This window comes from Varroa jacobsoni, unplaced genomic scaffold (assembly GCF_002532875.2).
Source record: "Varroa jacobsoni isolate VJ856 unplaced genomic scaffold, vjacob_1.0 scaffold_1224, whole genome shotgun sequence".
Classification (NCBI taxonomy): Eukaryota; Metazoa; Arthropoda; class Arachnida; order Mesostigmata; family Varroidae; genus Varroa; species Varroa jacobsoni.
Window position 1 is genome coordinate 60,423 of NW_019214126.1, and position 12,237 is coordinate 72,659.

A 12,237-nucleotide genomic window follows, 5' to 3' on the forward strand; every position below is an offset into this window, starting at 1 on the left:
TCTACCCTCCACTTCTGCCAGCTTTACTTCGTCTAATAAGGACCTTAAACCGTTGGTAGGTAAGTTTAGATTTCCCCTGTGTTTTTCTGCCGTTCACCGTGATCCAGTCTAGTACCGGCTTCGTGTTCTGAATGCTATCCGATGTAGGCCTTGCACTCATAACGAGCTTCTACGAATTCATTATTCCACCAGTCTTCCCTAGACTTGTACGGTGACGACGCTTTTTTACGAACTCTGACAAGGACTTGCCCCGTTTGTCTTTCCAGCCTGTGGTCTACTTTCCCTGGCTGTTTCCTTATGTTGTGTGTGATCGAACTTGCACATCCATTATCACTTTCTAGGAAAAGAAAGCTGGAAATGTTCGCTATTCTGGGCTGTAAGAGCATTTATCAACTGAGCTTCTCATCAAGTACCATCGCTAGTGCTATCGCTCAGTAATAGACTGGGATTTGGCGTTTGAGGTTATGAAATCTATGAAGTTCTATTACTCAGGTAAAAATATCAGGCCTTGAGATTCCTTTTTGTTAGCTATTCTTAAATTGTTAGACATGTTTTTAGATAAATTCTATAAATGCCATATCATTCTAACAAGATTATGTCAATTATGTTAAACATTATAAAAAATTTTCCTTTCAGCTTGTTTTGTCGAGAGGTAGCATGTCTACACAACTCTACTCACCGTTACCTCTAATCGTTATGGGGTAATCGAACACTGTCCGCTATTTTTTTTTCAATTTTATATCAGATTCGTTATCTATTAGCCAGTGAGTTGCTTCTCTGGTTATGGAGACGATTGGCCCAATTTACAGATTTGTTTAGTCTATAGTAGCGAGTCATGGACTATCCTGTAAGGATACGGATTTCATGTAATACTTTAATCATATTTTGGCTGTCGGTTGGATCCTAGCATGATGAATACGTTGTGTCTGTTCTCCAATACCTTAATCGCTTTCCTCTCCTGCTTTTTCTTTTCATTCTCATTGGTGGGGCTTGCCTCCTTGGTCTTTTGTTTAGGCCCCACTGTTCCACCCTCCTTTATTATTGCTAGTTTCTTGCGCTATACCGAACAAGCTGTGTAGTTGGCATGATGCCCTTCTTACTGGCGTACATGTTTTGCTCACTTGGTAGTTACTGGCCGTGTCAGATGGTGCCGCACGTACAGCACGATTTCCCCTAACACTTTTTCTTGGTCGCAGTGGAACCATGTTGGGACCTAAATCTATTCGGCAATGGATTAGCTGGTGTTCTTCTGTCGTGGCTTCTCAGTGGATACTAGGCTTTTGGCCATAGAAGGTGGAACAACATCCGAATTTAACTGGGCCTTGCCTTTTTAGCTTGCTTTGGGAGCTTCTATTTGCGCTTTTACCTCTACGATGCTCTTAACTTATCTTCTTCTCGATTTGGCTTGCATTGAGGAAAGGATCATTGTCCTGGAGAAAAACTGGTTCAGTGCTTGGCTACGGTCGTTGTTGTTGTTGTTGTTGTTATCGTCAGTCTAACCCAGGGGCATCTCTGCCTTAAGAGATTTTGCGCGAAATTTCCTAAATCATGGTTTTACGTAACAAATTGACGCAGCTCCCAATTTCCAATAGCAGCATAGATTTTAGAAAACGTGTTAGTCTCGTTTTGTTCGAGCTCGAGTCTAAAGAAAATAGCAAACGTTAACATGTAACAACTTTTCGTTGTATTCAGAACGCTTAACTTAAGCCGGAACGAGTAAAATAAGTAGCGAGGTTTGCCATACAGGTAATGTTTTGTACTAACAAGCTAGAAAACTACTATATCATGAGCGTTTGCCCAACACGAGTAGTACTGGCAAACAACGTTTTATTTCTGCGTAATATTCCAGACACATGCGCTCGCTTGACGCTAAGACTTGTCGAGGAATCGAGATAGTACTATTAACTAGCTAGAAGATTAACAAAATCAACTTCTGAAAACACTTATATGTATAAGTTACTTTGAAATTCAGGAACTGCTTTTTGTTCAAAGGTTGCTTATGTTTTGACAAGTACGAAGCATGTAGAGAAGGAGAGCGCCTATTCGATCATCTTATGCAGAGAGAGGGTCCGGCTTGTTGCATCCTCTGCTCTAACCTTGCGACGAGCGTCAAATGATACGTCTGGAAAGCATAGCGGCTAGGTGTGTAGTCGCCGAAGCGTATGCATAAAAAATCTTGCCTGAAGTGCAGAAGTAAAAAATATAATTCGAAACAATGAGTAGTGGAGTTCGGAGCAAATTTGTTTTTGTCGGTATCACAGTCATTACTAGCTTAATCGTAACTTTCTTATTACGTCCCTATATATTTGAGCCCCACGACGCAAGCGTATCGTGTAACAGGTACACATTTCATTCCTCAAAAATAATCGTATGGTCTTAGGGTTAGATCTTAAGTATCGAGAAAACACAGGGGATTAACTAACGCGAAAGTCTGTATGAGCTTTAGTAAGCCGGGTCTCACAGTAGCGCTAGTGCAGGACGGCGATAATATCAAGTTCTATTTCAGTTATATATTACGCTTGCGCCGTGTAGCTATGCGTGCATCATGCAATCAATATACTTCAAACGAGCGTTTGGCTCATTTTGATTCGGGTATGTATTACCTGATGGTCAATCCTGTCGAAAAGGTGACGAAAGGGCGTCGAAGCTACTCGACAAGACTAGATCGTATGATCATCTTCTAACTACGGTGTATAACGAGTAATTTATCATTAAAGGTCCTCAACTAGATTTTCCGCAAGGCGACAGTGACATTGAAAGCCGATCTAGTATCTAGTAAAGGGCTATATTCTTTGGCTACCTTCCAAATCTGCTGTATAACACTCACCGTTAATATACCTATGCAAAATGTTTTTCAATATTTTAGCTAAACTAGTTTAAAAAAAATTAGCTCGATTTCATTATTCGTTTATATGACGCACCTACAAATGCATATTTCGACCTACGTCTTTAGACACTTCTAAATACTACAGTGCTCTCCCGCATACACAGCAGGCCATTGTTGTCACCTGTGCCGATTTGAAAAAAGACCTCTCTGTGAGGAACGTGTTCGCGGTTTTTGCCTTAGATGATCCGTATTTACGTGGCGAGCACCATGGCGTCATTAATTCAGACGCCTGTCGCTGGCAAAGGCAGCCTTTTCGGACCCACTGATGTGCTATAAAACTTTTGGGTCTACGGTTATTATTGTACAATTAGATTGTGTACAGTAGAGGGGGAAAATGGGCTTGGAGCAAAACAGTTTAACATTGATTTATGTGCCTGAAATGTGTGCATTTAATGAACATTGTTGTCGATAGAATAAGTTAGTTCGAATTTGTTAATAAACCACTGTTTTTACGCTCTCAACCCCCAACTTAGCCGATAGTATTGTGATTATCGAGTTCGCCTCTAATTAAACTCGTGGCCATTAATTCGCCCTAACCCGACAGGTACACATATTCTCGAGTAGCAACACTTCGACTCAATTGACCTCTAATACACCTGAATTCTACGGCGTGTTGTAGAGACAAATCACTGTGTGAAAAAAAATGCTCTATATAATCGATGATGGCACCTTTTCCTTAATTCGAACTATATTAGGTAACTATTACCTAATCGTACCGCAACTTCCGCCTTTGAGCCAAGTTGAATAAATTCGAAAAGGATCGCTGCCGCTAAAACAAGATAATTTCATCCGACTTATTGCCTATATTTGTTGTGAGCTCAGTCGATGTGTAGATTATGCAGGACTGATTTCATTTTTTACTGATTACCGAGCAGTAACCCTAAACTATGAGAATTAGGTGGTTATTTTTCTACAACATGGCGTAATAGCAGCGATTCTTCAGAATGCCGCAAGCGATAATAAGTGGTTTGTAGATGGGCTATTTTGTGACTACTGACCTGTTGTCCTGGGTCGACGTAACATTTCGTAGAATATAAAGTTTAACGTTTATTAATTGTAGTTTAGACCCGCCACTTTGGCATACGCGCTACCATACAAATACATTAGAGCGAGTGGATTCTATTCCAGCAGAAACAATTCTGCCCTAGTTCCTAAATGCCTTACGTTAGTTATAGCTGGAACTTCTGCTGTACTTTCGCTATTTTATCCCCATTTAGTCCACTCTCAACTTTCGTTCGCACTCTCAGCCTGGGAGTTCTTGACATCGTTGTAAACAGGAGACACCGGGCCGTGAAGACTGGAATGAATGAGTTGAAAAGGCTGAATACTTGCGAGATGACGTTAAACTCTGTACAAGTATTTGACAAAGTAGCAGGATTAACTTGAGATGAGACTCGTATCGTGCATTAGCGGTCATACCATCATTGTATAGTGCTACACAATTAGAAAATCTAGGTGCGAATCCAAACATATTCTTCCGGAATATAAGGTGTAAAGGGTAAGAGTTCGTTGATGTGTGTCCGGTTCATTTCAAATAATGCAATGACTCGGCAAATACGTGGGGCGCATAAGGTAGGTAACCACAGCTGGCCATGTCTCCCGCGACGCAATGGGAGAGTGATGTATGCAACCAGCCGTGTGGGCAGCGGATTCTTTGGTACTTTCTAGAAGACGACGTTCCTTGAAATCCGTTCAACTTAGATGGCAATCATGAGATGTTACTGCGTAATATTAAGGGTTCGAGTTATGAATTTAGAAAAAAAAAAAAAAAAGCTTTGCTTAATAGCAGTGCTAACAACGAGCTACAGAAAAAGCACATAATCTTATGTGAGAACTTGTCTCTGAAAATACGTATTTCTCAACAACTTAGACCAGAATGATTGAAATCGTAACCGGTAATACTAGACAGTGCTTTGCTAACTAAAAAGGCCGCTAGATATTACAATACAAGACATTAAGCTAGTGAACCCTTTGCGAGTTATTAGAAACAAAGGTATGTATAGAACTACACGGCCGTGTGACACAGTTGTCGTCAAACTGTAATCATATTCAATTAAAGTTTATGAACAGATGTATTAGATGAAACTACGTCTGGGTATCTATTCGGAGTTTGACGTCGGGTATCACTGTTAGATGACGGGTTCCCAGCAGGAAGCCACAGCGTTTCCCTAAGATTAACAGCCGATTAGGCTACCATAGAAACAGGTATGTATACACTATGCAAACTCGTGCATCTATTCACGGTACGAGCGGACGTTCTTATTTAATGTTTTCCGTTCACCCAGATCGCTAACATTTCAAACTTCTGTTGTTTACCTGGGCATGGTTCACGCTTACGACCTTTCAACCCAAAACAGCGTGTAAGGTCATCATCACCAATCGCTAATGGTTACTTACTAGCCCGCAGTAATCTCGTCCTTTTTTCACCTCCACTAGGCCGCAATAGAGAAGTGAAACGTTGTCTGCGACAGCTCCCTAGTGTACTGCAGCCATTGGGGAACGTCTGCTGTTTTATATTTAGCCTGATGCTACGTTTGTCTTTCGCGGGAGCTTTACCTTCGCGTCGACGGACAAAATCGCACGATCCAACTTCGGCCGAAAACAACTTTAATGTTTTGAATAGATCGTGTATAGACAACGCTTATTTCTGCATCAGCGCTAAACCATTAGCTAGAAACAACTGACGAGTGTCGGGTGAAGCCTGCAGATATAAAGTTACTAATAAACCTCAAAATGGAATGAGTCGAAATCTTTATACTTAAGGTACTTAAGCTTTTATTACGAAAGCTCGATATTGAGTTTCTTGCATGTTTTGGAAATTTGTACTGATCGAGCTAACTATATAAACTGCGCATTTTATGTACATTTAACTGCTGAAAATATTCAGCCATACACTGGTGTTTCGCGATAAAAATTATTAATGGTGGGTTACTAAAAGTGGCAAATACGAGGATAGGAAGTCGTTATATGGCAACTGTGGCAGACATCATAGTAGCAGGGCACGGTAAAATCCACCGACTACATAACAGGTTGACAAATGACTCGATATTCAAACGCGGATGCGTATAACCCTCCCAAAATATCATCCGCACTTATATTGATACAAACAAGGCTTTTTTCAATTTTTGCAGTTTGTCGCATTTGTTGTGTAACAACATATTTAGGTAATAACGCGTGTTCGAAAATAAAGAGGCAGAACGAAAATCCAGAAGCTTGCGGATTTTTCTGCTTGTTAGAAAGATGCGTCCGAAGCTAACTATATATCCAACGAAACAACAAATAATGCAGGTTGCTTAAAAGATTTCCCTTGAGCTCATCAAATCCTAACTATATCCGATAGGGTTTACGTGTATACATGACTGGTACTACCGTGAAGTTTCAAACGCAAACTTGAAAAGTTTGGGTTGTAAGTAAATGGAATATATTTATCAAAAAAAATACGCTGGCATAGTAAAGTAAAATTTTCACTTAAAACACCTCATTTACCATCGAGAATAGGTCAAATTAACGTAGAGAATTAAGGAGGAACAGAACCAGTTACCCCAAAAATGAATAGAATATGACATAGCACTTCAGGGATAATTGAATATCCTGAAACTATAATAAGTATGACGTCTACCAGAGAATATATACGGCGGCCCATATTCATGAATTCTTTGCAACGTTTTGTTCCCTATTTCAAAATGATTTCCCTATTGCTTAGGTCGTCGCCTGTCAGTCTAAATCTACTACATTTGAAACAGATACAACTAATATATGATCCAACGATGAAAATTCCCTAGTGAGACTTGAATCGATCCTTGCGCAGATTAATAATAAATGGAAGTACCCAACTTAGCTAATTAACAGCCAGACCAGAATATAGAGACTTTGTGTCGACAGAAATTTTCAGAATGTGCTTGTTATTGTTATTATTCTTATACAATATTAGTTATTCAAAGCAGTTCGGATGATCATGAGTGGTTTAAAACTCATTTTATTCCACTTAATTGCTGATTTTTTTTTGCTTTGCCTTTTATGGCAGACCTCGGTGCCGTCGTTTGGGGCTGCGAGGTAGGGCTTTGATTGACGAATTGTTTGGAGGGTCCGCACGCTGAAGTTCGGTTAATCTCCCTCCGTGTTCCTTCGGCTAGTAGCAAACACGTCACTGCTTGAAGCATTTTTTCAACCTTCAGCCTTTCTTCTTCTCCAGTCGAGCTTCAACTCTAGATCTACTTTTAAGAGATACGTAATACTTAACGATACCAAGGGCACAAGACCACTGCGGGTAACGATGATGCACTCTCGAACCGGGAAGACTGCAAACAAGAAGTTCACACCAGTCCTAAAATGTGTCATTTCTAAAATCGTATTCGATTTCCTACATTGTAAACATGACAGAAATCTCTATTCGTCGCACATTTAGTGGTCTAGCTTCCCTTATCTCTTACATAACATATCAAATCCCGGCGAAAAAGCAAACTTAGAAGTTATAATTTTTCTATGTTGGGTTTACTATATTAACTTCACACGTGCTGCTACTTGACTAATATATAAATGACAAAGCTTTGTGCAGGGCAGCTAGGCACCGCGACGCTTACCTTATGCCCTTTTCTGCAATACGTGTGGCACCTGAAAATTTTAACCTGGTATCATTCGTCTATAAGTGCTTATAAATAGCGAAACTATCCTCCCATATTATGTGGCTTTAATTAACAGAACTAATAAGACGTCATCCCGACTCGCCAAGCTCTGCGTAACAATGCATCAGGCAGTAGTAAAATGAGACGAGCTATTGGAAAATATGTTTGACGTGTGCGAAGAGATTAATGCGAATAGAAAGAAGGGGCAAGTTGCCCATCAAAAAAATCTTCAAGCAAGACTTAAATTTGGTAGTCGACTATCTTACTTAGTCGTTTTGCTCGATAAATAAGATTTTTGCTTTTAGCGGAAATCGTTATCGAAAAATCTCGACCAACATCGTTAGGTTGCCATTAGTCACTTTCATCTGTAGCAGGAGGCTATCGTTCCGGAAACGGCAAATACAAGTCTATAGCCAAATAAGAAGCTGTGTCTCTGAGAGACAGAAACAGTGACCTGGGCAATAGCACTGCCAAAAACAGAAACTCTATAGACAGGTAATTAAGAATTATACTGTTTACCTAGTACGAAGGAGGTAACTTTGCTGAATAGAGTCTAGCGTCAACGAATGAAAAGTCCACAAGCGTAGGTCGGTCTTGATAAGAAAATTTACTACATTAAATGGATTCGGTAGATGCCAACGACTAATGAAACTTATGTGATAAATGATAGAAGTAAACGCCGTCGCTCTCAAGCCATCTGTTTGTATGGATCGGCTCGATAATAGCGAGGAATGTCAGCAGATATTCTTTTTAAAGCTAAATATTGTGGCAGATAACAGGCTGCTTGTCATTAAAAGTCAATATCTTTTGTCTCTGAGATTTTTTTTGAGCTTTTTTTCCTATATATAATGGATTAGAAACCTATAGTCGACAGGGGCACATAAATACGCCTCGACGGGAAAACGTTTAGACTAAAAATCTTAGACGGCGCTACCGCAGTGTCATTGTCTCAAGAAGAACAACATCAACATCTTACGTGAGTAAAGTTGTTGAAATTATGCAGAACGAATTGATATGTATTAAGCGAGCATTTTGGCGATAATGGCATGAAAAGGTGATAGGCTCTGATGACCTGTATTGCGTCTACAAATGGCTTCGAAAAAACACCAGTATTCATGTATTTCATAATAAAAGTTATCCAAATGTAACAGACTATTGTTTAGCAAATCAGATACATGGATATTTACGGAGTAGGCTATTGTCGTATGGCCTATAGAGTGGATGATTTTCCGCAGGCTTGCGGCTTGGACGTACTTTTTCGTAAATTAAACAAAAACAATACGATCACCTGATTGGAATACCTAATAAACAGGTAAATAAACTTGTGCATAAGGATCTCTAAAGAGAAACTACCGACGGTACAGCGTCAATTTGTACTGAACTGGATTCAGCAGTGGCGAATGGCCCATTAATAAACCTGTTTGAATAAACCAATCAAGTCCAACAAAACCCAGCTGAAGTAATGCCTAATGGCTTTCAAAAAACATCCTGAACTACTGACGATATTAAAGAAAATAATATTATGCAGTAGAGTTTGAAAGGAAAACGTGAAGTTTTTAGTTACTTTCTATTGCTGAACTTAGCTGCGACTGACATAAATTTACGGAGATTTTATTTAAAGCTTGCTTATTTTCCCGGGTCGACTAAAATTGTAGGCCTCATTCGTCTGAAATTTTTCTAATTATTTTAGATTTTTTTTAAAACTCTTTATACCTGGAGAGCTTGACAATAATTTTTTTTTTTTTTTCAATAAACCTGATTATTAAGATTCTATAACATCGGCGGTGTGAATTACTAGGCTAAGAGATATTCATGCAGTAACGTAGTACGGATGCAAATTCTAAATGCTTCAATATTGGCCAATTGAAGTTTTAGCAAACTTGATATTATTAAAAGCAATAACCGTAACGACTCACAAAGTTGGCACTACTCACCGTAGGTACACTAGGTAATATTAATATGATAGTACACAATAGTGTACAACAGTCAGAACGTCGCTGCGAAGTGCACCATTAATACTGAGTATGAAATCGTTGAATTGGGGGGGGAAAAAAATCGTTTGTATGATATAATCAGGGCTTTTCAACCACGCTGAGGGCTCAACAACGTTCCGATTATATAAACATTGAATGTTCATGTAGCAATACGTCCTCTGATTCAGAGAGTAAAAAAGCTCAAAATTGGTCGTGTCTGACAAACAACTCCATCTAAAAATGAGTCTCTTACATTACGAGGATAAGATTTTACTTTTCAATCACGATGTAGAGTGTCGTTTGTTAATTTTTTTGAATCAATTAGTCTACAGAGAGTCCAATGACTGTAGGGCCGTATACGTGCAAATACACTCGATATGAATATTAGTACGATCGGTACTCATCTTGAATTTTTTTTTTATTGATGAAACGGGCTCTCTATTTCGTGGTGTTGCTGGTTGACGCCTTATTTGAACATTACCTGACGTTGGCTACCCTATCTTGTGGCTCATTTTTTTCCAGTGATTTGCTTCTGTAGTCTACGGGAAACCCTAACTCTTACATATTATTGCAGTCACATGCCAGCTCCCTCCAGTCTGTTCTACTAAGGTCCTCGGGTTGTTGTATGTGCTTGATTGTTTCCAGTATGAACCCGAAGACCGCCCTTCTGTATAGTTTGCCTTGAGCAACGTCTTTGATGGCGTCATCTCTACTTAGGGTCAGTCTGACGAACTTCTCGCCATTATTGGTCAAGTTCATCCGTGATTTGACCGTATACAAATGGTTTTCGTTCGAACGAGCTTAGTTGTACTATGTGACTATACTGTGTGACGGAACCGTCGATGAATGATGAAGCCGGAGAAAGACTACGAAAACGGCCTACTTTGTGTAGGAAGTATCATGCGTCTAAGAGAAGCCTTTGAGAGGCCAGTAGGAACGATGGAACAAAGCAAAGGGCCAGATCAACGGCTGCGTTTGGTAACTACGCATTGAAGTTGTGAAATTTAATGGCTATTGCGTAGTGACTGATCGCATAACGTACGTGTGTACATAGTCTTCTTGATTGAAAATAAATACCGGAACTAGGATTAGCTCTTCGAGAACGTTAGGTCGCCAAGCGTTCGGTTAACTTGAGATCTGCGAAAGTATTCCTACTTGATAGCTGATATTCGGTTTTGCATTTAAGTTTAAAAATAGCAATATGTAAAGGTGGAACAATTGACAAGCTGAGAAGGAATAAACAAATGAATGAATGACCGTAAACCAACAATTTATAGAAAATAATATTCCTTGCAGCATAAATACGCGCTTGAAATAAAGAACTAAGCTAGGCATATATTCGAGAAACTCTTGAAACAACCAAAGATTGATGTGATGTAGAGATACTTACTCTGTAGTATAGTGTACAAAGTAAGTTATCTCTAAAATTAAATTACGTTGCGAGTATCGCCTATCCACAGATCCGCTAAGCATTATTCGTAGCAAAGTTTCGAACTGCTTGGCTTATCATGCAAATAATTTAACTTATAAGGAGGCTATAATTATACAATCAATTGGAAAATAATAAATATTTAACTGGAAATCTATAAAAAAAAAAAAAAAAAAAAACAAAAATATCGATAATTATTTTTTTGACGAACGGTTAGCTCATTGTACAGTCATTGATGCTTATCAGTTGATTCAGTTAATTTTGGAGCGTCTGTAGGCCGGAATGGTTCGTCTGCTTTTGATTAAATTAAATTAAGTTGTGAAAGCTAGGTCTATAGTCGAAACCGAGCTGGAAAACCTGTACTGACTTTGTTGTCTGAAAATATCCGAAAGTGCTTTCACCGTTGGCATACCTTATGTTACAAGTTTTTTCCGTAAACATCACATCACTTCCCCATTAGGCACCTCAGCTGACAGTCAGACAAGACAAAAAAATAATGGCCTTCGTTCATTGCTCTCTCTCTCTCTCTCGCTCTCAAGTGAATACGCGACGGTCGTCTTCTATTCTAGCCTTTTGTCTCCGATGTAGTTTGTTAAGTCTTCTTTCAAATACATCTTCTACATCTTAGTTAGCAGCTTCTCTATCACTTGGTTGACGTCGCTTTGTTGCGAGAAACGGATTGAAAGATACTTCTCTAAAGCATAATTTACATCGGCGTATAGATGAAAATCTATTGTTGCAACTGGGCTGAAGTCCGCGTCGCACATCGTATACTATTGATCGGCCAGCTTCTTTGGGCAAACCTCGACGTTTAAAAATATAACATTAGTCTTTCTTCTTGTGGACTAATTTAGGTTTCCTACTAACATCCGAGCGTTACGCTACTACCGATGATCTCGTTTTAGCCCCTACGTTTGCTCTCTTCGTATTCGGTAGTTTATTTACTACAAATGCGTATTAACGTAGATTTGATTGAAATTATATGATGTTTTATGTTCGCCCTTTTGTCCATCTCAGAGGGTCATTGCAATGTTTTTGAACGGACGTATATTTGCATAAGATTCTGCGATCAACCACCTCGGGAAGCAGTCGTTCGGTAAATGATTGCCCCGAGACCATTAGATTAGCCCGGTCGACTCAGACAACCACCGAGCATACTCTATGTACAATAGAAAAACTACGTGGACACTCTTTTTTTTGGTATCGGACGAATTTTTCTTAAACATTTTTAAATTTTTCTTAAAATTATAGCTGTGCTTTGTCCATCCAGAAAAGAATAATGGTTATTTAAGGAATTGTTCGGCCTTTATCATGCCACCGTTGAGG

The 12,237-nt window shown here is 39.3% G+C and overlaps 1 long non-coding RNA gene across 2 annotated transcripts in view; it reads right to left on the reverse strand.

Annotated features, from left to right (window-relative positions):
- LOC111267805 (uncharacterized) overlaps nt 1–12,237 on the reverse strand; it is a 105,863-nt gene that overhangs the window by 1,333 nt on the left and 92,293 nt on the right. The window contains exon 5 of one of the 2 annotated variants that reach the window (XR_015313960.1): nt 619–2,180. The exons of the other annotated variant lie outside the window; for it this stretch is intronic. This is a non-coding gene — a long non-coding RNA (uncharacterized LOC111267805). Of the gene's footprint in view, nt 1–618; nt 2,181–12,237 lie in introns of those variants that run through there. 2 annotated transcript variants of the gene reach the window in all.